Genomic DNA, 26,469 nt, shown 5'->3' on the forward strand with positions numbered 1-26,469 from the left:
TTGTTTAACGTTGGTGCAGTTTAATTCCGTTGTATAAAGCATACAGTAAATTGGTGTATGAGTGTTGGTGTAGTGAGTACTACGCCTGACAGTTATCATAGTGCGCCGCAACTCCACATGTGACTAATATTTTCTGCGGTTGTTGGAAAATTACAAAAACCTAAATCTTCCAAACTCCAAACAAAGTTGAACACGCAGACTCGGCGCGCCACGAATAGACTGGTAGACTATATTTAAATCAAAGTTCTATTTTGGGTAGGTTAGGAGGGGTGGGTGGCAAGCGCTATATCCTTTTATGTTTTGTGTACAAAATCATTTTAAACAAGTTATTTATAGGGCTTTTAACATTGCAGACATCCAGTCGAATTCCCAACCTTATATCACTTGTGGAGGTTTACATCTGACATTCTTCGCTTCAGATCCACTTTTGTTTTGTTTGTTTCTTATTGGGAAAAAAAGGTTTGGATAAGAGGGATGAAATCTCCCTGATAGTTTGGGTTAATTATGTATTATTTGTAATAAACTGGTAGTATGTTTATTGAAATACTTCTTTTAGGGAATCTTGGGTAACGTTAAATGCAGAAGTTGCACATTTGCGGACGCTCAAACATACCTGCTTAATGGACGATTATTTCTGTTCCAGTTACTGTACGTGTTGTATAAATGAATGTTTTACATAAACAGATAACTACCTGAAATGCTAAGATTGTTATCACATCCATTATTTTGGATTTTTTCAATCCCCAAATCAAAATGTTATCAACGACGAGAAAGTTTTACTACAAATGTGCATTTTACAATTGCAACAAGTACCAACTGTATTCTATTTTATTTCGTATACATATTTAGTTATATCCTTTTCATACGAATCCTTAACTCAATAATATTAGATCAATATCCAAACAAATTATAGCTAATGTCATACTGCATCTGTTGGCTACCTTAAAGTTCTGTTTTGTATTTAAGAATTACTGCTTGAAATGAAATATCACGTCAAAAAATCATACCTACAGAAGAATATCTAATTGTCAGGCTCAAAGCACACAAATATATATAACATAAAAATTTGCATTTTACTAAAAATGACATTATTTAGCCCTGTTACTATTTGGAGTTTCTAATGCAGATTACCAAAATCGGGAGTGATAAAAAACGTCTTTTCCATGGTGTTTTAAGGAAGTAGTAGTGATGTCGCACTTGCACACTTGCACAGTAGTGTAAACTTTTGTTCGACCCGTTTGATGACGGCCAACTATCGTCACTTTAGTCTGTCGAACGTCCGGTAACACCTTCAGCAAGGCCGTAGCCAGGCGGGGAATAGGGGGTCAACCCCCCCCCCCCCCCCCCCCGAAATCCCGAAATTTAGTAGTAAAAATTAACACTAGGTTTAAAAAGTGCAAGTTATATTATAAAATATAAACCACAACAGAGGATTATATTTTATGTTTTATTATGTTTTGCAGTAACTATTCATATTTCATGTAATAATTCTATTAATACTGTAAATCTGATCCATTAAAGAGGTAATAAAACTATGAAGGTTTAACAAAAATACTTTACTCAAACAAAACAGATTTATCATCCTGTAATATTTTACATATGTAACAATATCAACATTTTAGAAATAAGCATGGGAATTGGTGTTTGAAAGTGCTTAAATCTGTTATCCAGTCATGACCTGATCCAGTGGTGGTTCCAAGGGAGGCTACAGGGGCTAAATAAAGTACCAAACTGTTTTTTATGAGGATATAGCCGTAGCCTACAATATCAATCAATCAATCAATCAATCAAAACATACTTTATTTCCAAAAATATGCAGAATATAAATTATAACATAACTTCCAGTGAACAGACACCCTACTTGCTATTGCATAGATAAAAATAATTAAATATAAAAATACATATAAACTTAATAATAACAACAAAGGATGTAAGGTCTCAGAGAAGCCATGTTAAACATATACATTATGGAAATAAGCCTACATGGGCTGGAAGCCTGTGCGTAGGCTCAGTCGCTATCAGTGACTTACGTATTTGTTGGAAAAATATTATTCATAAATATAATATAATATGGTTAGAAATTTATGAATGCAATTGTCATAGTTTAAATTTGTAAATGTCTACTTGCTTATGACAAACAACAGGTTAAATGGGAGTTTTTTGACTATTGAAGATAGTTTTAGGCGTTAAATATTGCTTTAGAAAGTCACTAAACTACTTAAAAAATATAAACAAAGTTTCCGTGGGAGGGCTCCCAGACCCCCTTCTGATACTGAGGGGTGTTCCACACCCCCAAGCCCTCCGGGAGCCCCCCCTTGACAAGGTCCTAGAACCGCCACTGACCTGACCCCCCTCCGAAATTTTGTCCTGGCTACGTACGGCCTTGACCTTCAGCAGTTGAGTACATCAATTTGCACAAGATTAACCAATGGCCAGTCGTGAATCGTTTCAGATTTAAAATTAATGCGTGTGATTTCATGCATACCGACCCATGCCTTCTAACGCAGAAATTAAGTGAACCTGTCATAGAAGCTACATATAAAGGCAAGGAATTTTCCGTTTGTGAAAATGTAACAGACGCTGTGTTGTACTTTTAAAGATTCTTTTTGCGGCCATGTCACTAGTTCATTTCAACACGCTGTGGGTATACGTTGGATGTAATTTCAATCGATCAAAATATCTTTATATCATAATATGAAAACATATAGTTACATGAAATAGAGTCATGGGAACTAAAACTAAATGAGTAGGTTATTCAAAAAATACATAAGGTTCAATTGCATTCAAAATTGTTAAGAGAAAGAGTCAAAATAAAAAGAGACAAGAACAAAACTCCCCGATAGAAAAGAAAGCTGATTGAATTAGAATCATGAATAATAGAATTAGAAATGCTTGTGCCAAATTTAAAAATCTGTTCGTATTATTTATTTCTTTTTTGATATTTTGTGGCAAAAGGTCAAAATATTTGTTTCCTTTATAGGTGATTTTTTTTAAAAAGCTCTAATTTATGATGTTCAACCAATCGATGGGGTCTTGTATTATATCCTTTTACGTCATTTCTGGTTTAAACCCCTACTGCCAGAATATGCAATAATGCAGCTGGTGCGGACCCAAATATCTTCAGTGACTACATACTGCTTTCATACATGTGAACATCTTCAAGTAGATAATGGAAAGGATTTAAAGAATTCTAAACCTTAGATTAAGGGGTATCCTCACTTTACTTTGATCACGTGTCGTTCTTTTGAAAAGAGCATAACATATCCCAAATCCCAACGCATATCAAATGCAGGGAAATCAGCTGTTGCTGGGTCCACAAAGTGCTAAGCTGAGAGAATCTTGGTACTGTACCTCTACGATCTATCTTCGTAGTACTCGCTCCAACTGTAGGTTTTACTTTCGTTAAGTGGATAAAGCTAGATAATGTGTTTTGTTTTTTTTTGTTTTTTTTTTTTTTTTGCCTACATTTGTATAATGGCCTCGGGGGATTAAAACATCAAGTAGTACAGCTCCTTAGGCATCAATAAACAAAGAAAAGTATTATGTGTTATTGTTACTTCGTGTTTGTGTGCAGATAGGTCAGTCTAGTTTAATCATTAGTTTTTACATGAGTTAACTATTTAAAGCATCGTCACAACCAAACTTGCTCGTGAATAAACTCATTTCCCCAAAATTGGCAATGAAACCAATTTTAACTTCTTTTCAAATTTGAGAATGACATGTTAGTTGATTTTATGATTTCTTATTAGCGGTTTTACCAATACATAACGATGTTCTAGAAAAAGAACAACACGTTTACATACATTTAGTAGTTCGAATTTTTACTCAATAAATTAGTAGACATTAACATAGTTGTTAATAGATATAAATAAAAAAATATGTCTCTATTTAGAATTTTCAACAGTGCGGGTGTTCAAGTCAAGATATAGAGACACATAATAAAATCATTGAATCTTATCATTAATCCAAATCTATGTTTACATGTCTTAATTTAAATCTACATACATGTACAATAAATATCACTTAAATAACCCTCCCTCTCTCCAAGGCCAGATTGAGTGTCTTATTAGGGAGTGTGAAGTCCCTTAAAACTTAGCAAACCTTCAGCATTACCCTCAAGCAACAAGTAGTATCAGACAATATAGTTTGGTGAACCAAACCGCCTATCCGGAAGCAAACCAAAGCCCTTAGGCTTGAATGACCCCGTTTTGTAAATATCTTAAACTAGGTATGGTCAAACTTGCTAATGACACATATAAACCTCAAATACTTATTATAGCAGCTTAAGTTGGACCGTGCAATCCAGAGACAACCTATTACTAAAGACTGAAAGAGCATAACATCAAAGATAATATTACTCTAACGAATTATAGGTGAATATAATTCACCTAAATTAATATCTTGAACCTCAAACGAACTCGCAGTCTACACATTTTACTGCCATTTACAGACTGGCTGTGTTAAAAAAAAGTAAGATGCGACGCAAACGTTACGAAAATATTCTCCGTTTCAAAAAGAGCCAAGTACACGCCACTCAACGAAACCAGTGAAAGGCAATGTGTACGGAGTCCTTCATTTAAGGTGGGTTATGATGAAATAAAGAATTTATTTGATTTATCTTGTAGAATTTATCCACACACAATGCTGATCTGCCAAGATTGTGACCTTAACAACTGGCAAGTTAGCCCTGCCTTAGATAAGACGCAAACAGCTTAATTTCGTCCGCATACGAATTCGTTAAGGGAAACCTTATTGCACGTAATGTGACATGGAGGAAGCATCCATCTGCAGGGGGGGATGTGATGATGAGTGCTAAAAGTCTGTGGCGTGTGGTGAACTCATGACAGTGCAACTCTTTCAGGAAGGCTCACAATGCACGTAATGTGACTTTAATGACCCTTCCATCTACAGGGGGCGATGTAATGGTGAGTGCTAAAAGTCTGTGGCGTGTGGTGAACTCATGATGGTGCAACTCTTTCAGGAAGGCTCACAATGCACGTAATGTGACTTTAATGACCCTTCCATCTACAGGGGGCGATGTAATAGTGAGTTATGGCAGTTGGTGGCCGTGGTGAACTCATTACGGTGCAACTCTTTCAGGAAGGCTCATAATACACGTAAAGTGACTTTGATGAAGCTTCCTTCTACAGGGGGCGATGTAATGGTCAGTTATGGCAGTCGGTGGCCGTGGTGAACTCATGACGGTGCAACTCTTTCAGGAAGGCTCATAATACACGTAAAGTGACTTTGATGAAGCTTCCTTCTACAGGGGGCAATGTAATGGTGACTTATGGCAGTCGGTGGCCATGGTGACCTCATGACGTTGCAATTCTTTCAGGAAGACACATTTTGCACGTAATGTGACATGAAAGAAGCTTCCATCTAGAAGATGTGACATTATGACGAGTAATGGCAGTTGGTAGCCGTTGTGAACTCATGACGGTGCAACTCTTTCAGGAAGGCTCATAATACACGTAAAGTGACTTTGATGAAGCTTCCGTCTACAGGGGGCGATGTAATGGCGAGTTATTGCAGTCGGTGGCCGTGGTGAACCCATGACTGTGCAACTCTTAGGAAGACCCTATATTTCACGTAATGTGACTTAGAAGAACCTTTTATTTAGAGGGGTGATGCAATGACGAGTAATGACAAAAGATAGCCTTGGTGAACTCATGACCCTGGAACTTTTTGGTAGACCCATGTTGCACGTCGTGTGACTTAGGGGAAGCTTCCATCTACAGGGGGCGATGTAATGATGAGTGATGATCGTTGGTGGCCGGGAGGATCTCATGACGCTGCAACTCATTCAGAAAGACACTTATTGCATGTAATGTGACATGGAGAAGGCTTCCGTCTAGAAGAGGCCATGTATTGACGTGTGATGACAGTCGGTGGCCGTGATGATCCTATGACGTTGCAATTCTTTCAGGAAGACATTTATTGCACGTAATGTGACGTGGAGAGGCTGCCATCTAGAATAGGCCACGTATTGGCGAGTTATGCCAGTCTGTGGCCGTAATGAACTCATGACATTGCAATTCTTTCAGGAAGACCCTCATTGCACGTAACACATGGAGGAAGCTTCCATTTAGAGGGGGCGACGTAAAGACGAGTGATGACAGTCGGTGGCCGTGGTGACCTTGCGCTTCGAGTCTTGGCGCTCTTTACCGTTGCTATTTTCAGCATAAACTCGTGCAAATTTTCGCCTGGCTCAACAAGATTAAAACATTCTTGTATTTTACTAAATAACCGTAATACATTTCCTGAAAAAAGTTTTCTGAAAAATGATTCATTCAATCGTCGAGTGCTCTGTACCTTAGAGAATAACAAACATCTCTACCAATTGATAATATGTTAATACATACAACCCGAGAATTCTCTTCACTAACATGATAGTTCAAGCTTATGTTAAGTTTTTTGCTAATGAAAAAGTGGTTAGGTAGACAGTGAGTTACTTTTCAACCAATCGTTTTTGGCAGACATATCTAAGTATAGTTTACTTATACCATAGTTCAGTTATTATAACTATTTCCTGAGTTTATTTTTGACCTCATAATAACTAAAGTCTGAAAATCTTTGGTTAAATGTAATTATTTAACACTTTTAGGTTCACTTTATTTTTGGAACGCGCAAACGATACATTTATATCCTCAGCCATATTGTTATGACTAATTTTGATGATGACTTTTCACACTCAACTCTAAATTTTTGTTTCTGCCAAGTCAAAAACATGAAACGCTGTCTCTGTATCACTAATTGTGATTATTTAGTCCGTTGATTTTATCCCAGAGTTCCGTCTAACTAGGAGTTTCGTGCCAAGAGGCGGACAAGGAGGAACAGGTGTTGTGAGTGTGAAACATAACTTTGTGTCTGTAACTTTACCGGCACAACATTGAACACAGCTCTAGCATCTACTTACACAAATCCAAACACCAACGTTGTTTACTAACTTGGCAAAACGGCGATATAATTCGTGTAACGCTTTGTTGAAATTACTTAACTAGAGATTACCACTCGTTAATCAATTAGATATATAGTGATTGACTTTATCATCGTTACTACAGAGTGTTGTTTTTAACGCGCAGCCCAAATTAGAAGTACTGTGAGACACATTTTAATGACACAACAACATTATATTTTGGTATCACTGTTTTCTTAACTTCCAATCAGCTGTTATGAGTTGTTGCATCGTTATCTATGAGGTTTAGTGTAACTGGGAATTTATTGTAAATAAGACACAACATGGTGTAAATCTTGAAGTGTTCGAATAATACGTTGAAAGTTGATCATTGGTTGTATGCCAAGAAAGGATTGAAATTAGGTAATAATAAATCACCGATTATTGACAGATAAGAATTTAAGGAAACCAAATCCAAATTTAAGAAAAACTTAAATCTCTAGATTGAAGCAAAAATCAAATCAGGCAAATGGAAATTCACTTGGTCTGCAGGTTTGCTGTCACGGAGGTATATTTGTTAAGTATAGATTTGGTTTCCTTAAATTTGTAAATCTCCATAATATTTCAAATTTGAAGAAACTTAATCTGTATTTTTTTAAATACCCCCCTCACAGCATACCTGCAGACTAGTCGTATTTCCATAGGACTTGTTTGATTTTCACCAACTTGTGTCTTATTTACAATAAATTCAGATTACCACTAAACCTCATAGATAACTATGGAACATCGCATATCAGCTGATCGGCAATGAAGTAAAAAAAGTTATACAAAAATATAAGGTTGTTGTATCATTAAAATATGTCTCGCAGTACTTTAAATTGGGTTGCGCATTAAAAACACCATGTATAACATGAATGGATGATATATAAACAATGTGGCTGAAAAGTAACTTGCACCCCCCCCCCTTAACTTTTGAACCATTTGAGGTATTCGAAATCTATTTGTGGCAACCATTTTAGAAATGAAGGGCTACAATAATTATGGTTAATTTTGAAGATTTTTGCCTTAGGGCAGCCCTTTATATCTAAGAAGGCTGCCGCAAACCAATTTCAAATATCTCAAATGGTTGAAAAGTTAAGAGTGGATGCAAGTTACTGTTACTTTTAAGCCACCCTGTATATATATATATCACAGCACAGATGTACAGTAAACAAGTCTACGTGATTTTATATTTCCACAGTTGTGTAGTTAATTAATATTTTTTGTAATGTGTTATGTCTATTTTGAATCGTGTCTAACAATTAAAATTAATTTATTGACTTTGTGCCTGTATACACTCTCATTAGTAAATTTCAATAAAAACTCCGGTTTTGACCACCATTTGACTGTCTCAATATATTATAAGAATCTTGTATTGAAGAAACTTGTATTACATTAGGAATATCTTGTATTTATATTCATTCACTATATCATTTGCTCCCCCAAAAAATAATGAAACCGTCAGAATAATGTGGAAGGAAAGTAATAACCAGTGGAGACCATCAATTAGTTAGTTAGTTCCATAAATCCCACCTATGAATTATTAATTCACCATTGAATGTTCAGGCCTGATACAATAGTTAGTTTTGTGTTCTTGATAAACACATTTTAAACATCCCTGCTAGCAACCAGTGAGTTAAAATAATGAATGGACTTATGAATACTTATAATATTAAGCAATGCTAGGCTAATAATAGGATAAATTAAAATAACAATTCCGTGCTATATATTTGTGCAAACAAGTTATTTATTGGAACCTTACCAGCATATATAAAATTGAAAATGTGCATCGAATGCATCTGTAAAATCGCATATCCAGGCCAACTGTGTCATACAGTCCCGGTTTAAAATATTTATTCGTATAAAAACCAACCCACCCGTATAATATGTTTACAGTTGTTTGGCAGTTTGCATAGCAAGGTAGCTATGGCATAAATACATTTCAGTTTTAATTTTACATGGCTTAAAACGTATTATGGTGGAAAGATAATAAGCGAGTTTCCCATTTAATAATTATCAACACTATCTTTGTACAAAAACCACTTCTTCGTGAAAATGTATATTTTTGTAGATATCCTTCTTCGTCCAACCATTATCTCGAAGAAAACATGATACAGTATTACTTAATAAGATACACCTTTGATCACTACTATACATGCAACCATAGATAAATCATAGTAGATTTCTCATCCTTAGGGAACAGCTGAAAACAATTTTATTGTTAGTTCTGTCCGGTGGACTGTAGAGGTCGTGTATTGTTTACAATTTGTTTCTTGTTATTTTAGTCATTTAAAACCTCGTTTAACCAAATAAAACTATATACCCCCGCCGCAGCAAACCTGCCGACTAAGCGAATTTCCATTTGTCAGAATTTTTTTTCAATTAAATCTATTTAAATAACATTAAGTTTAACGAGTACCTACGTTTGCTGCAACAAGGAAACTGTTAAAGTGGGATTTTAGTAAAATATTAATAGCTTAGTATACAATAAATAAATTTTCCAAGTTTTATCAAAATATATCCATTAAGCAAACTATAACATTTTACAATATTCTCCATAAGAATAACATGGGAATTTAAAATTTACAATTTTTAGAATTTTCTCCGTTACCAATAACCGTACAAAAACATTTTGATATACTAAACTATTTGTTTTTTTTTATCTCTTTAAAAAGGTCTAGAGGGAAATTGGGAAATTTTGTGTTTTGAGGGTCTAAAATGAGAAAAGCCATTTTTTACCTCATAAAACCCCCCGTAAAACCCCGTTCCCATGGTCCGATCATGTTGCTTCGCGAACTCATTCAAGTTTATCCCGCCTTAAACCAAATTTCATGAAAATCGGACAAAAATTACTCAAGTTATCGCGTTCACGACGTATATACATATATATATATATATATATATATATACATATATATATGTATATATATATATATATTTGAACAAATTGTGTTTTTGGCCTCTGGGGACATCAAAATGAAAAAGTAAATCGGTCCCGGGCCTAGGTCTTACCGTGCCACCTACGGTAATAGCTACTTCCCTATAGGGAAATTCGCTAATAATCACAAACAATAAGTCGTACCCTAGTTATATAACCAAACAACAAAGTACAAATCATGAAATTTACCCTAAATTAATAGAAAAAAAATTTCGTCGACACTAACGTCCAGTGTCCCCAGACATGAACTAGACACGAAAAACTATCTTCAAAATTTACAATGGGATGAGAAATCTACTTGGGGTTGGTTTGTCTTATGATGCAGCTTTCATCCAAGTATATTAAAGTTGTTAGGCAAAAGATATTCGTGTGCTTTTAATAGCATGCATCAGTCCTTCAACTGAAACCAGTCCTTAACTTGGGTCCAAATCTACTTTCCTACAGTGTGGGACTTTTAAGAATAGTACTTTAACCCATCACCGATCAGTTAGTGGTAATTAAATTCACAAAAAGTTACTGCAACTCCATACAATAGCTATGTTTTATTGTTATAATGACGAAATGTGTAAACATGTTTTTTTTCTATACACTTAGCTAAAGGTTAAATTGCATAATCATACCTTTAAAAAATATATATTTAAGACGAATTCCTACATATTTCAAAGGTTAAGGCTATGCTCTGTTGAACATTGTCAATGTCCAAGAATTAATAAAACCCAGTTTCGAAAAATTACTCAAATTGCCACCATTTGTTACGTGGAGCTGGTAAGAAGCCAAACAGTTAAGAGTGATTCAAAGAGTGATTGATACAGATGGCAGAACACTAATAAAATGTATTCGAGCGAATCTTTTGGCCCCAAGCTCCAACTAAAACAATTAAGCAATTTATTATTCTCGACCTCTTCCTGGCATGTCTTGATTGTTTAATAAACTTGATCGGTCGTAATTTGAATTTTATTGAGGAAATTCCAAAGCAAATATGTCTGTCCATGTTTGACCGGGGTTAAATAAATTAATTATGAGTTTAAATGTGTGGGTCATAAATTTCAACTAGTGTTTAATAATATCCAGAATAATTTGGTGTCAACGCATTTAGCTTGTTTTATTTAAGGATATTTCTTGTAAAGATAGGGTTTACTTAAACGGTCATACTCTATGTATAATGTCATCAATACTTTATGTATACCTACAGGGATGTATTTCAGCTTAAATATATCCTTGTATAATTTACTTTACTAGTCAGACCTGTATGGTGGACCAATGACATTTCTCATTCGCCACACATTTTATTTATACCGTATGGGTTTCCTAGACAATAGTACATACTAAAAATACTTTAACGCCTTATTATTCCCGCCATTATTATTGTCATGGTTGTTGGTACCAGCACAAATTGAAAGTATTAAAAAATAAGTAACATAGGTATATTTGTATAAAATATCTCCCCTAACAGAGCTTAATCGAAGGCAGTTGGCCCTACCTCAAATAAATGGTGCAATAGAAGAAAGGCCGCAAGACCAGCACTCATGATGTATGTGCTCCAATCCAGGCCAATAAGGATTGAGTAAATCTATTGGTACCAAAATAGATTAGGTCTATTAACTTGTAGTTGGGTCGGATACAACAAATCATTTCCGAACTTGAAAAGTCAGTTTAATTCTGCTTTTTAGGTTCCTAAACAGTCAGGGTTCATTCACATAGTAAACTTTAGAGTAACCTTTATGTCCAGACAGAGTCACCATGAATCCTTATACTGTACTAGTAAGCGGTAAGCAGGAGCCGGCAGTGATTTCTCGGATCACCCACGCTTTCTACAATGCCCGATTTTCCAACTCTTCCACTACGGTCCTCAAGGTGATGATCGAGGCCCTACACTCTGCCTCTAGCAGTAAATTTGTCCGTTCAAGAGCGTCGCGAGTTTAATGATGCTGATAATTTGGACCGAGGCTCTCCAAGTAGCGGGTTCGTCAGTGTGTGCGTGTGTGCGTGAAGTCCTAGGAGGGGGACGGATTACGGAAACAGTCCCACAGTCCGACTTCAGAATAGCACCGGCCGGTTCTCTGTCGAAACTTTGTTTTAGTCTCAAGTCGCTCCCTTGGAGGGTAGCAAGTGGTCTGTTACTTAATTTATGAATCTTAGTTACTGCTAATAAAGCTTTTAACTCAGCTTAATAATTCAATTTCGAGTTTTTCTTCCATTGCAATGCACTTTTCACAGTACTGTATGCTGATTTATGGAAAATAAGAAAAAACTCAAAACCAATAAACATAGCTTTAAATAAACTTTAACCAACTGTTTACATATCTGACTAACACTTCGCTGACAAACTATAACCATTCTACATTTTTTCGTATTCTTTGTAGATTTTCACGTATTTTACATCTAATTTGGATTTTTCTATTTTGTGGCAAATCATATTTTGTATTAACGACTAGAAAACTCTAATGTAGATACTTGTCCCTACATTTATCTCATCATCTGCGAGTGACAATGTATCCTGTTTATTTAATCGAATCTTTTTATTTTCTTGGTAACCATTTTCCTGAGATTGCATTCATCCTTGTCTAATTCTCAGTTGTAGCTCATTTTTAACCATTCATTTCACTATACGCCTTACTTATAACAGCTTCGCTGCAGTTAATATAGCTGTTTACGCCTGACAATAATTAAATAAATCTCAATAGAGTACGTCAAGCAAAGTGTTCGGCGAAAAGGACTGCTTAACGGAGTGATATTTGATTCTGTGGAAATTAAAGTGTCAAAATGGGTACGGAAGAATTTATTCAAGAGTGGGAAGAAACCACTACAAGGAGTAGCAGCTACAAAAAGGTATTTCATTTATCTTATAATCTACTAAAACAATAACATATTTGCTTAATTTCACATAAAGTAAAAGGTTGCAACTAAAAAACAATAATAAGATTTATAACCTTATAATAATACTGGGTGGCCGTTAATAGCACGATATTCAACCCTTTCCGGGAAACTAGAGAAACCTGTGTTAAAAAATGTTGTTACGTTTAGTAATGACAATCTCGAACCGGCACGGTAATACTAAACAACTATTTATAAGGATGGTTGTATTCTTTCTTAGGACTACATACCTACCTTTTTAATCCATGATAAAATGTTACACTTCTAACGAACTTTTAGAGAATGTATTATACTTATATGATAAACAGACTTTTACAACAAATCAAACATTGTATTTTTCTGACATATTTTGTAATGAGAATCATCCCCTTGTATGTGATAAATCTTTAAACATGAAACCCAGAGCTGGAAACTTGCAATTTCGAGCAATATTTTGTATTGTTTACTCAAAAGACCTCACTCATTTACGAAACCAATGTGTAAAATACATAGTAAGGAAACCTCTCTTTCTGTTTTGGTATTGGTTAAACCATTGAAACTTAAACATGATACAATATTTAATTTCCATTTATTAATATTTGTAAGATAAAGTTTTTACTGAGAATGTTTTAAACATTCAAATTAATGAAGTAGCAAAACACTTTAACCACTAAATAATGTTGAAAAAGTAAAATCAATTTTACCCCGCAATAGTTTAAAGTAGTATTACAGTCCTCAAACACTGTTCTAAAACTGTATATTCTCAAAAACTATGCCAAATTGAGGAGACTATATATTGTTATGATTACAGATAACTCGGGGAATTTATAACATATTTTTATCCATTACAACAAATTATTCTCCCTTGTGCGCTCGACATTAACTTGATTGGCCGTGCGCTTCGGGGTAAGTTGTAAAAAACATGTAGAGACCCACGTTCGCAAACATTACACAATAGTTGAAAGTTTATAAACACAACCACTATACATGACATGTCATAAAACGTATGCGGAATTATCAGTTTAATATTAGGTATCCGAGACAGAAGATTCAGCCTTGTACCTGTAAAAACGATAAAATGGGATAGTCGTTATTATTGCTCCCCATGCCTAGGGTCATTGGATTCGTTACCATAATGAATGCACTCGATAAAATCACCTTGCACGTTGATATTTTCAAAACGGAAGGTTGAAATTCGTTTAAATATCTCCTAAACAAATCTCATATTAGAGAAAACATCTCAGTTTGTGGATATTTTATTCTTGGCATCTGCATGAACTGCGGATCTGATAACAAATCATATATTTATGCTTATACTGTTACTCACAAGACAGTAAATATACAAAAAAGATAGTAAGTGGTTATTTCATCAAGAAGTTATTTAGATAACAAATCCGAAAAGATGTATGCTTATTTGACTCTTTGGTTTCGAAAAAATATGTTTAATTTAAAATATGAATATGAGGATTGGCTTATTGGCTAAACTTAAAATGTAAATCACAATTTCTTGTTCATTGAGATATAATAAACAAAATATTGCAAATAAGATAACTATGATAAGAAGATATACACTTTTATATTTAGTTTTCCAACTATAAATCAAGATGTAAAATCCAAAATGTGAAATGCATGTAGATTCTATTAGATGTCAATCGCAACTGTTACTTACATTATTAAATGGTTGATGTATAAATGTAGTCTTAGCCTTTGTAATTATGACGATCCAAAAAATCCAATAATACTTCTTATGTGTATATTCCGTTAAAGTATAGGGTAATGTACTCCCGAGTCAAATTACATTTAATTTATACTTCTTGAAAAACTACCATCGGTATGTATTTAATCAGCTCATGGTATTGGAACTTATAAAATTGTCGTTTTATTAATAGTACCGATTTCCGTTAAAAAAATATATTAGAGTGCGTATAAAACATATTAGAGAAGGGTTTGTTTCCATACGATACTTTTTCAAAGTTTTTCTATCTAAGTAAGCCACCCGTACGATCAGGACCGATTTAAAATCTTCCTATTAGCTAACTTCAAAACAGCACAGGCCATAAACTCAATTAATTAAAGCGAATTATCAAAGGCAGTAAAATTAGTTCCGGAGGTTCTCGGCTTGGGGCCGGAAACCTTGGCTAGAGACGCAGTGAATATAGAACCACAAAGAAGTATATTTCTGTACAATGCCACTCTGCCAACAATTAAACTTACCAGACATTGAACAGGACTCGAGTCGTTGTCCACCGACCCCACAGGATTAATAGACTACTGGACGTCTATTTGCGAACCAGAAGTGCTGTACTTGTTGATTGTTACTTAAGAAAATGTTTGATCTAATTCATAAACAGATGTGTGCTTTTGACCGTATGTACTTTATATACATATATAGGGTGTCTCACTAAGAGATCACGTTTCACTTTATATTTCTTGCCCATTTATAGACCGATGTTTTAAAAACTTTACATAATTTATTAAGCATTTTTTTAATATTCTGGAAAATTTTCAGCTCCTAATCCTCGTAGAAATAAAATGGTGGAATATTGAATGTTTTTATTAACCCATCATATTAAATAAATTAATTTATTGCTATTTATTAACTAGTGATGGCTCACGGTTTTAATAATTTTTGACTACTTTTAGGTTTTTCATTAGGCTATGTTCTAATTTCCTGATTAAAAAGCATTATTTCTCTAGGATGTGATAATACAAATATTTAACAATACCAAAAACACTATTTTTAATGTGTTTAAAGTTTAATTTTTTCAATGTACCACCATTTTATTTTTACGAGGGTAAGGGAGCTGAAATTTTCCCAGAACATTTTTTAAACCTACTTTATAAACTGTGTAAAGTTTCAAAATGTTCGGAGCACAAATGGGCAAGTAATATTAAATCAAACGTTTAACCCCCTTCGTGGGACACCCTGTATAAAGAACGGCGTTTTTATAAAGTTTTATCACAAATTCAGTTGGAGTCGAAGACATCAGCTTTAACGTTTTACCTTAGCAATCTACATTGGATGATTTTGACGAATAGTATTTTCTCGATTACAAAGTACATTATAATAATTATTGTAATATTGTAATGCATTGTATAAAACCTCTCTATCGGTATTTTTATAAAATTCACGCTGTGTCGGTTGAATGATATTTGTTGCAACAAGCTTTCCTGTAACTGCCAAAACAAGAGAAATGGTTTAATACATCGGTTTTGTTTGAGTACATAGAACAGCAATTACAGGAGATGACTTTTGAAGACAAACAGTATATGAATTTTTGTTTGGTAAATCAGTTATCAAAGAATTGTGAGGTATGATGAAAAATATAGCACATTACATGAGCCGAAAGTGTCTTTTCAACCCTTCGTCAATACGTAGGCCTATAACTTCGGCCTCGCTTCGTAAATTAAACACGAGTGTGACATCAAAGAGTAAATGTCATAAAATACCATTGTTTACGCCAAAAAACTTATAATTACTAGTGTCACACTGTCCTTAGTGTTGATCTTGTTTCTGGTTTAATGTGTTTACAAGATTGGTTAAATTGGCAATCTTTAAGGGAGTGAATTACTGTTCTGAATCGATAATCAAAACTAGGCCTAAGGTCAATATAATCACTGACCTCAACTATACAGGGTGATTGATATAAGTGTTCCAGCTATTTTATTCGAAAGTTATAAGACATATAACAAAATGTTAAATTGTGACTGCCTTGGATTTTTTATTTAAAAATTTTGGTCATGTTGAAAAAAAGATTTAGCCGACATTTTTCCAATATGGCCTCTAACTTAGATTTTATTTTATGATTGTTTAAGAAAGTAAATACAATTTAAAAACGTTTTTAGCCTTGGCATTTGTTCTCTTAAGCTACTTCTTTAGGAGTTACAGCGTGTTACAACTAAGAAAAATGACTTGCTGAGTACATTCTGCATCATGTAGCTCCTAAACGAGTACGTTTAGAGCGAAAATGCAAGAAGTAAAAAAGTCATCTAAATGCTAAAAAGACCATTAAAACAAAACAAATTCATTCCCTTATTTCAAAAATGGCCGCCATTTTCCAAATTGGCAGACATTTTAAAAATAAGAATAATATGTATATTATGGATTAATACAATGTAGATGAAATTTTAAGACTTATTTACTCTTGCTCATTTAGGAGCTACATGGCGCAGAATGTACACTGCAAGTCATTTTTTCTTAGTTTTAACACGCTGTAACTCCTAAATGAGTAGCTGTAGAGAAAAAAGGCCAATAATAAAAACGTTTTTAAATTGCATTTACTTTCTTAATAAATATAAATAGGATCTTCAATAAGAAAAATCAAAGTTGGCAGCCATATTGGAAAAATTGTGGCTAGAATATTTTTTTCAACTTGACAAAAAAATTTTTAAATAACAAATCCAAGGCAGTTACAATTTAACATTTTGTTATACCTCTTATAGCTTTCGAATAAAACAGCTGGCACACTTATATCAATCACCCTGTATATACTGCAGCAATAATTTCCAAATATAAAACTAATTAAACTAAGTAACTAAGTAAACTAATTCAATTTGAATATAGACAAAATCTAACGGGTCCTGTTATGCATATGATCAAACTTTATCACCTTAGAATTTTTCAAATGTTATCAATCCACGCCAAGGGAAACCAGCCCTCCAACTAGATGTGGAAATTGCTCGAATAAAGGTTTGATCGTAAACCGTTTCATACATTGCATGGCCAACGTTATCAACTTAAGTAGACCTGTACCGCGCTGAATGAATAGTTTGCTACAGTTAACACAGAACGAACGAAACACAAAAATGCGCCGCTTACACCAATGTACCTTACGAACATAAAACGTATAAAAATATTATAGCGGAAATACTGTAATCTAAATCATTTCTGAATCAAATAAATTTTAAAGAGACAGTGCTAAATATTTTAGATTATCATTCTGGTTACACATGTTAAATCAAAGTTGTTTATCAATCCGCTGCTCAGGAATATCAACTGCATTATAGTATTATTGTATTTAATTTGAGGTCCTTATAAGTAAACTAATGTCAGTACAGAAACAGAACCCAAATCCCTATAATCAAACTGTTTTCTTTCTTTAAAGTTTCAAATAATTGGAAAATATTTTAAATTCAAGTTGTTTTCAGTTCTAATGTTATATTTAGCACTATTAAGTACACTATTTTGTCAATAACGCTTAAAGGTCAACTAACATCTGAAACGTTGAAAATACGTTTCCTTACAATTTTAATCAACGTTTCCAATCAATGAATTCAAGATAATGAACCTGAAAGTTTATGTAACTAAAAATAGAAACTTAATATTTTATCCAATTTTCTAACAAACACTTTTACTACTTCCCCGCATGTCCTAATTTGTCTTTCTCAATCTTCATATTGTTTTACCAGTTTTCGATTGTTTAAACATTGCCTGATGCGATAGGTATATACTGTGCAAAGACCAACGTTTAGCCAAATCGAATTATATTAAACGTACGTATTACATACTTTTTATTGTTTGATCGATTGATATCACTATGGGGGACTGTCATGATCACCAGCAAGGAAGCGAATTTGTGCCTGCTATCTGTAGACATGTTTAAATGAATTATGAGCATAAAGAGATATATAATTAATCCAGTATCTCCAATCAATGGCCAAAACTATGATGTGCCTGTCTGGTGGTGGTCCATGTGGTAATCAATTAGTGTCATAGTGTTAAATGCTAAATCTCAGCATCAAAATATCAGTTTTGACAAAGATGGCGGCCCACTCTGCCAAATCTCCCCCACGCAGAATCGTGTAGCATTGAGGCGGAAAATATTCAAAGAAAATTGTCAAGAAGATTGAAAACAGCGAGAATCATATCATTACAGTACAAAAAGATTACCACGCAGTTCACTTTTAACCCTCACAAGTACCAATAAACGAAGCTGGCATGCCTTAAAATTGAAAGATCCGTTTTATCTTAAATGTCTAACGCATAAAAAAAAATCCTGGATCCTAAATCTAACCTTTCCTAAATATCCGACTTATCCTAAAGTAGCCCATTCTACTTTACCAGTCCTATGTGACCAATGAATCCTGGGTATCCGATTTATCCATGTTATTTTACAAATCTAAAATTTTCCACATTTGACATCCATATACATCCACGGATCTTAAGTGTACATGTCTAACTTATCTTCTACATTCAACGTAACCTATTCCATTCTGCCTGCCCAACGTGAACAACATATCCTATGTACCAACCTTATTTAACATATACACAATATCGAAATAGTCTAATATATTCTATAGTCGAATCTTTAGAATGTAACATATCTTTTATTGCATCCAACATAATTATTGCATCTTTATGTGACCTGTACTCATATGCCACTCATAATACCCACCCCACTTAACTTATTCTATACTATACTGTATATCCGACTTGTCCAAACCCCATCCGCGTAACAAATATTCCCACCGTTGCCTATTCAGTATCAGGATTGTACAATGTACATAGCCAACGTATCCTATCCGACCTATCCTCTATCTACGACGGCGACAGACGGATATACGACGATGGCGGCGACAGCCCCAGCCTCTACGCCAAGTGGACCACGGTGGGAGTCAACTGAAATAAAGCATTTCACAATATCGAGGTCGATCCCGGACCTTCACATTCCTGAGTCACGAATGTTTTGATAAAAATATTCCCAAACAACCACCTTGAAAAACGGTGTTACTGCTACACTGCTATTGGCATAACACCGTTGACTTTTGATTTAGTAGGGGGTCAAAATCTGAACCAATTGGGACTGGACGTAGTTCGGATTGTCGATATGTAGTTTGGTCTTTAGAACTTACCATCGTAAAGCTGTTGAAATATGTTTCTAGTCATGTATATGGTCTATTTAAATGCTTAAATTTAGATAAAAAAATTAGTTTTCTGTACTCAGATATTAAAGTATTTAATACTTTTCATCAGTGAGGGATTGAAATGTGAACATTATAAAACCAGAAATTACATACGGTACACTAAAAATCTTATTTGCAAAAATGGTAAATTTTCTGCTTCTTCAGTTTTGTTATTCATTTTCTGGCAAAAAAAAGAATGGTTGGTTTTCTACCAGGCTTAATCCGAACGCCAAATCCGAATTACCGAAATTGAAAACGGATGTTCGAATTTTGACTATTAGAATTTGACTCTACTGTAATAGATTTGACATCGCATATTTATGGATACAGCTTTGGCTGTCGTGCAGGGTGGGAAAAATCCCAGGACGGTTAGATATTTCAAAAAGTAATAAAGCACATCGATTACTCCCTTATCGGCAGAATATAATGTCGCTAATTTAAGCTCAAAATAACAACTGAGTAAAAAATGACAGCCAAAGATTCAAAATGGCAGATTCAATAAATGGCAGATAAACGGCTGTCATTTTTACTCAGTTGTCCGTTTAAGTTCGGGTTTGCGGGATTGCATTTTACTAATAAATACCTTTGATTTGATCTGCATATCAACCTATGCTAACATTTAAGATTTTCTTGTGACTCCTAACAATCCTAGTAGGAGGTAGCGCATCATTGAATAATGTGTAAAGATAATTTCAATGTCTACTAACAGTGTACCAAGTTTTGAAACTCAATCTTTATTAATTTTTGAAATATCTAACCGTCCTTGAAATATTATAACACGATTCTCAATGTATACAAGTGTTGTTTCTATTAGAATAAGTTTTAATATACAGGGGGGAGCGAGCTGGTCTAGTGGTTAGAGCGCGGGACTTCGGTCACTGAGGTCCCGGGTTCAAATCCCGCCAAATCACCAATAGATTTTATCTAAGTGATATTGCCGCAACCCCTTGGCTGAACCTCTAGCCTGAAGTAATGTGAAAAACAATCCCAGTCTCGTGCCTAGCGTCCTTGGACAATAAAATATATTGTACGGGGTGGAAAAAGTCTTGCATGTGGGGACGGTCACTCACCCAAGTAATTGGAAATGAGATAGTATACAAGAAATGCATCTAAACTATTTGTAAGTCACAAGGACGTGTTATATGTTTTGTATATACACCATGTGAAGGCCCCACTAATACTAAAATTATAAGAATGAACCGATATTAATGTGCCTTGATATGCTCTACGCCCGAATTTCTTACAACGCAACATTGAAAACATTATTGCTGCTGTCATGGCCAATTTAAAATGGTAGGCGCAAGACAACAGCAATATCTGTATCATCCTGTAGTCTTGCGCTGAGAAGTAAAACACATTTTGTATTCAATGTGTAAACATTTCATATTTTTAAACTGCAACTATTGTTACTGATTATAAATATATAAATATATACTGTATACACACAACACACACACTCGTATATTCATTTATATGTGTGTTATTATTCGAAGCTTTAAATAGAGACTAACATCAGGATTTATAATTTTCGACTAAATTTTCAAAATCTTTGTTTAAAGAAATGTTTTTAATTATGCATAGCTAACAGTTTCATTGCGTAACTTAAATGATGCAAATAAGCATAATCAATCAGAACCGACCAAGGATGTACTTGTATTCACCATGGAAATAACCATTAAGATAAAAATAATAGTTTAGATTTTATAGCAACACTAATTAAATACCCCCGCCGCAGTATACCTGCAGACTATGCGGATTTCAAATTTCTTTTGTTGTTTTTTTCCATAAAATGGTTCCTTAAACATGCCTCATTTAGTCCCTATTTAAATAATATTAGTTTTAATGAGTACTTAGGTTTGCTGCTACAAGGAAAGTAATAAAGGGTGTTTTTCGCCAAAGACCGACCAAATTAAATTTAACCTGGTATGAAAAAAATTTACCAAATTTGATGAAATATATAAGTATAAATAAGCAACAGAAGTTTATTTATCATACATAACAATAAAATAGGAATTTTAAAATTCCCCACAAACATAACGTGCACGACAACGCTTCAATATACTAATTTTGTAGGTCTAAATGAATGATCTGACGACTTTTGCTCGAGTTATCGTGATAACGGACATACATTTATATTGTATGTGGATTGAGACGGATGGTATAATTGGGCTCTGAGGGCATCAAAACGAAAAAGTAACTCCTCCCCGGGTCTAGGTCTTGCCATGAGACATACTATAATAGCTTATCCCCTATATGGGAGATTTCTAAAATATGTACTTTCCTCAAAGTTTATTCCACGATGATTTAAAGTAGTATGTGTGTGTGTTTTGAAGAAATTGCAATTTTACAACATTGTTTTCTATGTGAATAAAACAGTTTTAGAGTCAATTTAGCTTAAACATAAAATGCAAAACTGTGACATCCATACTTTACTTATACTATACTTATAGAACAATGTGTTGAAAGTTATAAGCTTAAGTGTTATGCTTAATTATGTTATTTAATTATGTTACGCCACATGTATTAAGAATTCAGTAAAAATATTTCTGTTGCTTGTGAACTGTATCGGTAGTTCTTTAATAGATGCATCTAAACTAATTCAGCCTAAAAGGGCAGTACATAGTTATATTATAGTTACGTAACTACAACGTAATACAATTGCTTTTCTCTGAGGTCTCTGCATTGCCGCAACATCAGTGGAGTGTGATGGCAAAAAAGCATTTCCCTGCCTGGTTCGTTTTCCTCATTGTTCTATTTAGCGTGGTCTGGTTGTTGTGAACAATACTGATGTCCCAAGGAAACATAAGTTAGTTTACTGTATACCACGTGGTTAAAAATTTACGTTTTTCTTTGTGATTCGATAATAGTAGTTTACGCAACAATTGAGTAAAGATAGTGTTAACGACACAAGTAGAAAATTTAAGGTACGAGTCTTGGCGAGTGCCTTAACAACTTCTACGAGTGTCGTTAACATTATTTCCGCGAGTTGCGTACACTACTTTACCTACGATAGTGTTTTCATTACTATAAATCACTACTCATAACTTCTAAGAGAGGTTATGTTTTCGTTTATAACCTCTCATTGCCACTGACAGTGATGCAACGAAACATTGTACCAAACACGAATTGCACCACTCAACAATTAAATTGGCCTGAACAGCTGATTAGTTGAATCATTCGCGCAATACCCGTGTTGTTATGAGTAAAACTACGCTGTTATGAAAAAACAATGCTGTTAGGTGAAACATTTCAATTCTAAGAACTGAACTGATATGGCTACTTTAAAAAACAGTCGGAAGTAAAAGTGATTTCCAAAATGAGTCGATACCAATAGTGGCTAGGATTTTTTGGTACCTGACCACAAAATGTATCGTATTATTAATAAACCCATCGTTTGGACATAAATAACTACTAAATATTTGTTAAAACATATATCAAATGTCTATATAGCTTATTTTATTTAAAAGTCTATTCCTCGTCCTTAGTAGAACTATATTTAAGCAAAATATTTACAGAATTAAATTAAACCATACTGGGAACTGAATTAAATTGTCCGTTACAGCATTACATTTGTTCGAATTAATATTATTTCGTTTTTCAGACTATCTTGTTTTTAAAACAACCATTTTTGCCTCAAAACTAGCAGCAGCTTTAACATAGGAATGGATTCACCACTTTCATTAATAGTCAAAGCTAACGCATTCGTTGAATTTCTTGGTTTATAGCCAGGAAATTTCCACTGATGAATTTTACATGAGAGCACCGATCGTGGTAATACACGTTAAACGACAATTCAAACACCCCCTCTTGAAACTCCTGGATTACTCATGCTACAAACTTAGTTCAATTATTCACAATGATTAATTTAACAACACACAAGACATTCTCTGTGTTTAAGCGAAATCTATAAATCCGGAACCCAGAACCGTATAGCGGTTTAGTCTGGACGCAAAAAGCACGTAAACAGTGGGAAATAACACAAATATACCACAGGTTAGTCAGCTGGCTGGTGTAGGTTTACCGCCAAAACCTGCGCTCTGCCGCAACCGCCAGCCGTAGTGCGCATGTCCCTAGCCGGCAATTGTTGAAGAAATTGCTATTTTTACGTATTACAACCTCTACTCAAAATATCCAAACATCCAAAAAGAATATTAATTATTATTTACTTAAAGAATTTGTATTGACAATTTTTTTACACATTACAAAACAAAATTTAGTAAATTGTGTTTTTGTATTATAAAGGTACTTGATTTAAATGTTTAAAGTAGCTAAATGTGCGTACAATAGAAAATATTGTTAATTTGAATCACCCTACAGGAATGGATGTCTTTAAGACAAAACAATGCCATTGTTTTTTAGTACACTTTCGATTGTTACAATTTTACATTGTACTGTAGTAGAGTGGATTTAGTCATGTAGACGATGTAGCTTGTGTCTGTGCCATGCGTTATTATCTTTATCAATCTCAGTAGTTAAGCCATTCCGTGCCCTCCCTCTTAGATCTCACGCCTTGCTAATCTTGAATAATAACTTCCTACACGAATCCTAAACATAGCTATTTTATCTAATTGAAATTCAATAATATAACTATTATCATTAATTGAACTACTTTCTATCTTATGACTTCGTAATATATTTTTGATTGTCGTCACGTTGAACACTGTTGCAATCAACTTTAGCTACCTGAATTTTTTTGCAACCCTTCCCCAAGAACTTCAATGACGCAGTTTGAAAACAGCAGTGTGTAGGCGCTCTGGACGTCCGTCGTGGGACAGCGCTGATTGGACGTCGTGCAACAGTCAAATATTTTATATTGGACGCCATGAAACAGCTCAAAAATTTTCTTTTGGACGTCGTGGCACTTGGATGTCTTGGCACTTGGACGTCGTGGCATTTGGATGTCATGGCACTTGGAAGTCGTGGCACTTGGACGTCGTGGCACTTGGACGTCGTGGCACTTGGACGTCGTGGCACTTGGACGTCGTGGCACTTGGACGTCGTGGCACTTGGACGTCGTGTAATGCAACAATGCAGCAATTTGCCGCCAGTTACCGTCCCGTTGGCCCGGCGCATATGACTTCACACTGAACCACGGTACGCAGGTACCACACGTTTAGTTGACATAGCAAATTTTATAACCAAATAACAACAAATAAATAATAGTTCGGCAATAGTTCCTGATCTGAACCTGGGTGTCAGACATTACCTTGAGAACAAATATCAGTTGTGTATATAAAAGTATATGCCGTAAAGTACTGTACCACCTTAAACAAATAGTTTCATCATCCCCCACTTAGTACCAGAATTCATCCAGTGGTGTTACGAATTTAACCTCCCCTACCCTATCTAGCGGCTAAAATTGCCCCAGAGATTACTGTACTATCAAAGTTTAATTATCTCTCTTGGTTAATATTATTTTGCTAAATTATGTGACATTAAAAATTCAATAGCTTAGATGAAGTTATTCTTTGACTTAAGCTATGTTAAAAAGACGACGTATGTTAGAGGAATCAGTGCTATAGCTTTAACATGGAAATATTATTTTTCTCCCTGGTCAAATTTAAGCATAACATTAGTTAGCTAAACATGTACAACCAAATCAACAGTAAATAATTAAATAAAACTACAATATAGCAACACATATTTAGGAAAAAAAAGTTATTTTAAGGGTCGTATTAGGACCCATACAAGCCTTCTGTGACTTACTAGGTATTTGCTAAATAACCACTATAAACAATGTACATGGAATATAAGTATGTTTACATCTCTACAAGTGTAAATTATTAAGGCTTCAGTGGTGATAACAATGGGTTACGTACCTGATGATTAGGTAATAATCCCCACATGATAATGATAGGTAATAATTAGGTGAATAGGCCTAATTCAGCTGTTCACACATGAAAATAATAACGGCATTTGTGGCAGAACCTGAAGTAGTATTGAGTTCGCTTTTCAAATAGGCATGGTGAATCGATATGTAAGAAAGTGAATACAATGATGATTAGTGAATTACAATTATGAAACTGATTTCTGTGATATTTGTCGCGACGGTTGTGTCGGGAGTGTGTGGCGAGTCGGGTTATCATTATGTTGATAAAGTTCTAAAGGACATATACAATGGACATAAGCGTATTTCCTACAAGGATATTCCTCGAATTAAAGAAGTGTTGTTCATTTCAAAAACGTTTAGCAGGTTGACCTCTTTGATACCCGAATCAATAGAAATTCCCAGATTTCAAGAAAACATCGGCAGTAAAGGGTTTCTCTGCACTTCTGAAACCAGGGTCAGTCTAAAAGTACGTAATATTGCTTCCCACCTTTATTTCCAACCTTCTTCCATAAGTGGATATGTCGAGTTTTCATTTCAAGCTGATATGAAATTTGAGAATCCTGTGATATTTGAAACATACTTGCAAGAGTTAAAGGGGAATGATGACGTATTCTGCGATGCTAGTTCTAAAACGGGCTCAGTCAAAGTCACGTTTCACAAGGTAAGCTACGTCAGTTTTTTGCTAGCTGTTCCCGATCTCCCAAATGATCTGACGGGGTTCCAAATTCCCCAATGCATGGTCTACATATCTGGAATAACTATTGAAAGTATCAATACTCCTAATGTAAAAGACATTAAACAAAAGGTCAGTGGCATCGGGGAACGTTTGTGGAACAGTATAAAAGGCAAAGATATCAAAACTCTTATGACTATTGGAATAATGGAGGCTTTGATTGGCAAATTACAGCCGGGTAGTAACAGAATGAAAGATGAAGACTGGGTTTGTCTAGGTGATGGTTTTGAGGAGTTAAACGAATATATCCATACGCAAGACGATGCTAAAGGAAT

At 34.5% G+C, this 26,469-nt stretch overlaps 1 protein-coding gene across 2 annotated transcripts in view; it reads left to right on the plus strand.

Moving 5' to 3' along the window:
* LOC128997732 (tropomodulin-like) overlaps positions 1-26,469 on the plus strand; it is a 145,397-nt gene that overhangs the window by 27,902 nt on the left and 91,026 nt on the right. Inside the window, exons 1-2 of one of the 2 annotated variants that reach the window (XR_008491133.1) lie at positions 11,920-11,987; positions 12,560-12,704. The exons of the other annotated variant lie outside the window; for it this stretch is intronic. The gene's annotated coding sequence lies outside the window, so the exon portion shown is untranslated. Of the gene's footprint in view, positions 1-11,919; positions 11,988-12,559; positions 12,705-26,469 lie in introns of those variants that run through there. 2 annotated transcript variants of the gene reach the window in all.

This window comes from Macrosteles quadrilineatus, unplaced genomic scaffold (assembly GCF_028750875.1).
Source record: "Macrosteles quadrilineatus isolate MER2022 unplaced genomic scaffold, UCM_ALF_1.0 Scaffold_7__1_contigs__length_78375512, whole genome shotgun sequence".
In the NCBI taxonomy this organism is placed as follows: domain Eukaryota; kingdom Metazoa; phylum Arthropoda; class Insecta; order Hemiptera; family Cicadellidae; genus Macrosteles; species Macrosteles quadrilineatus.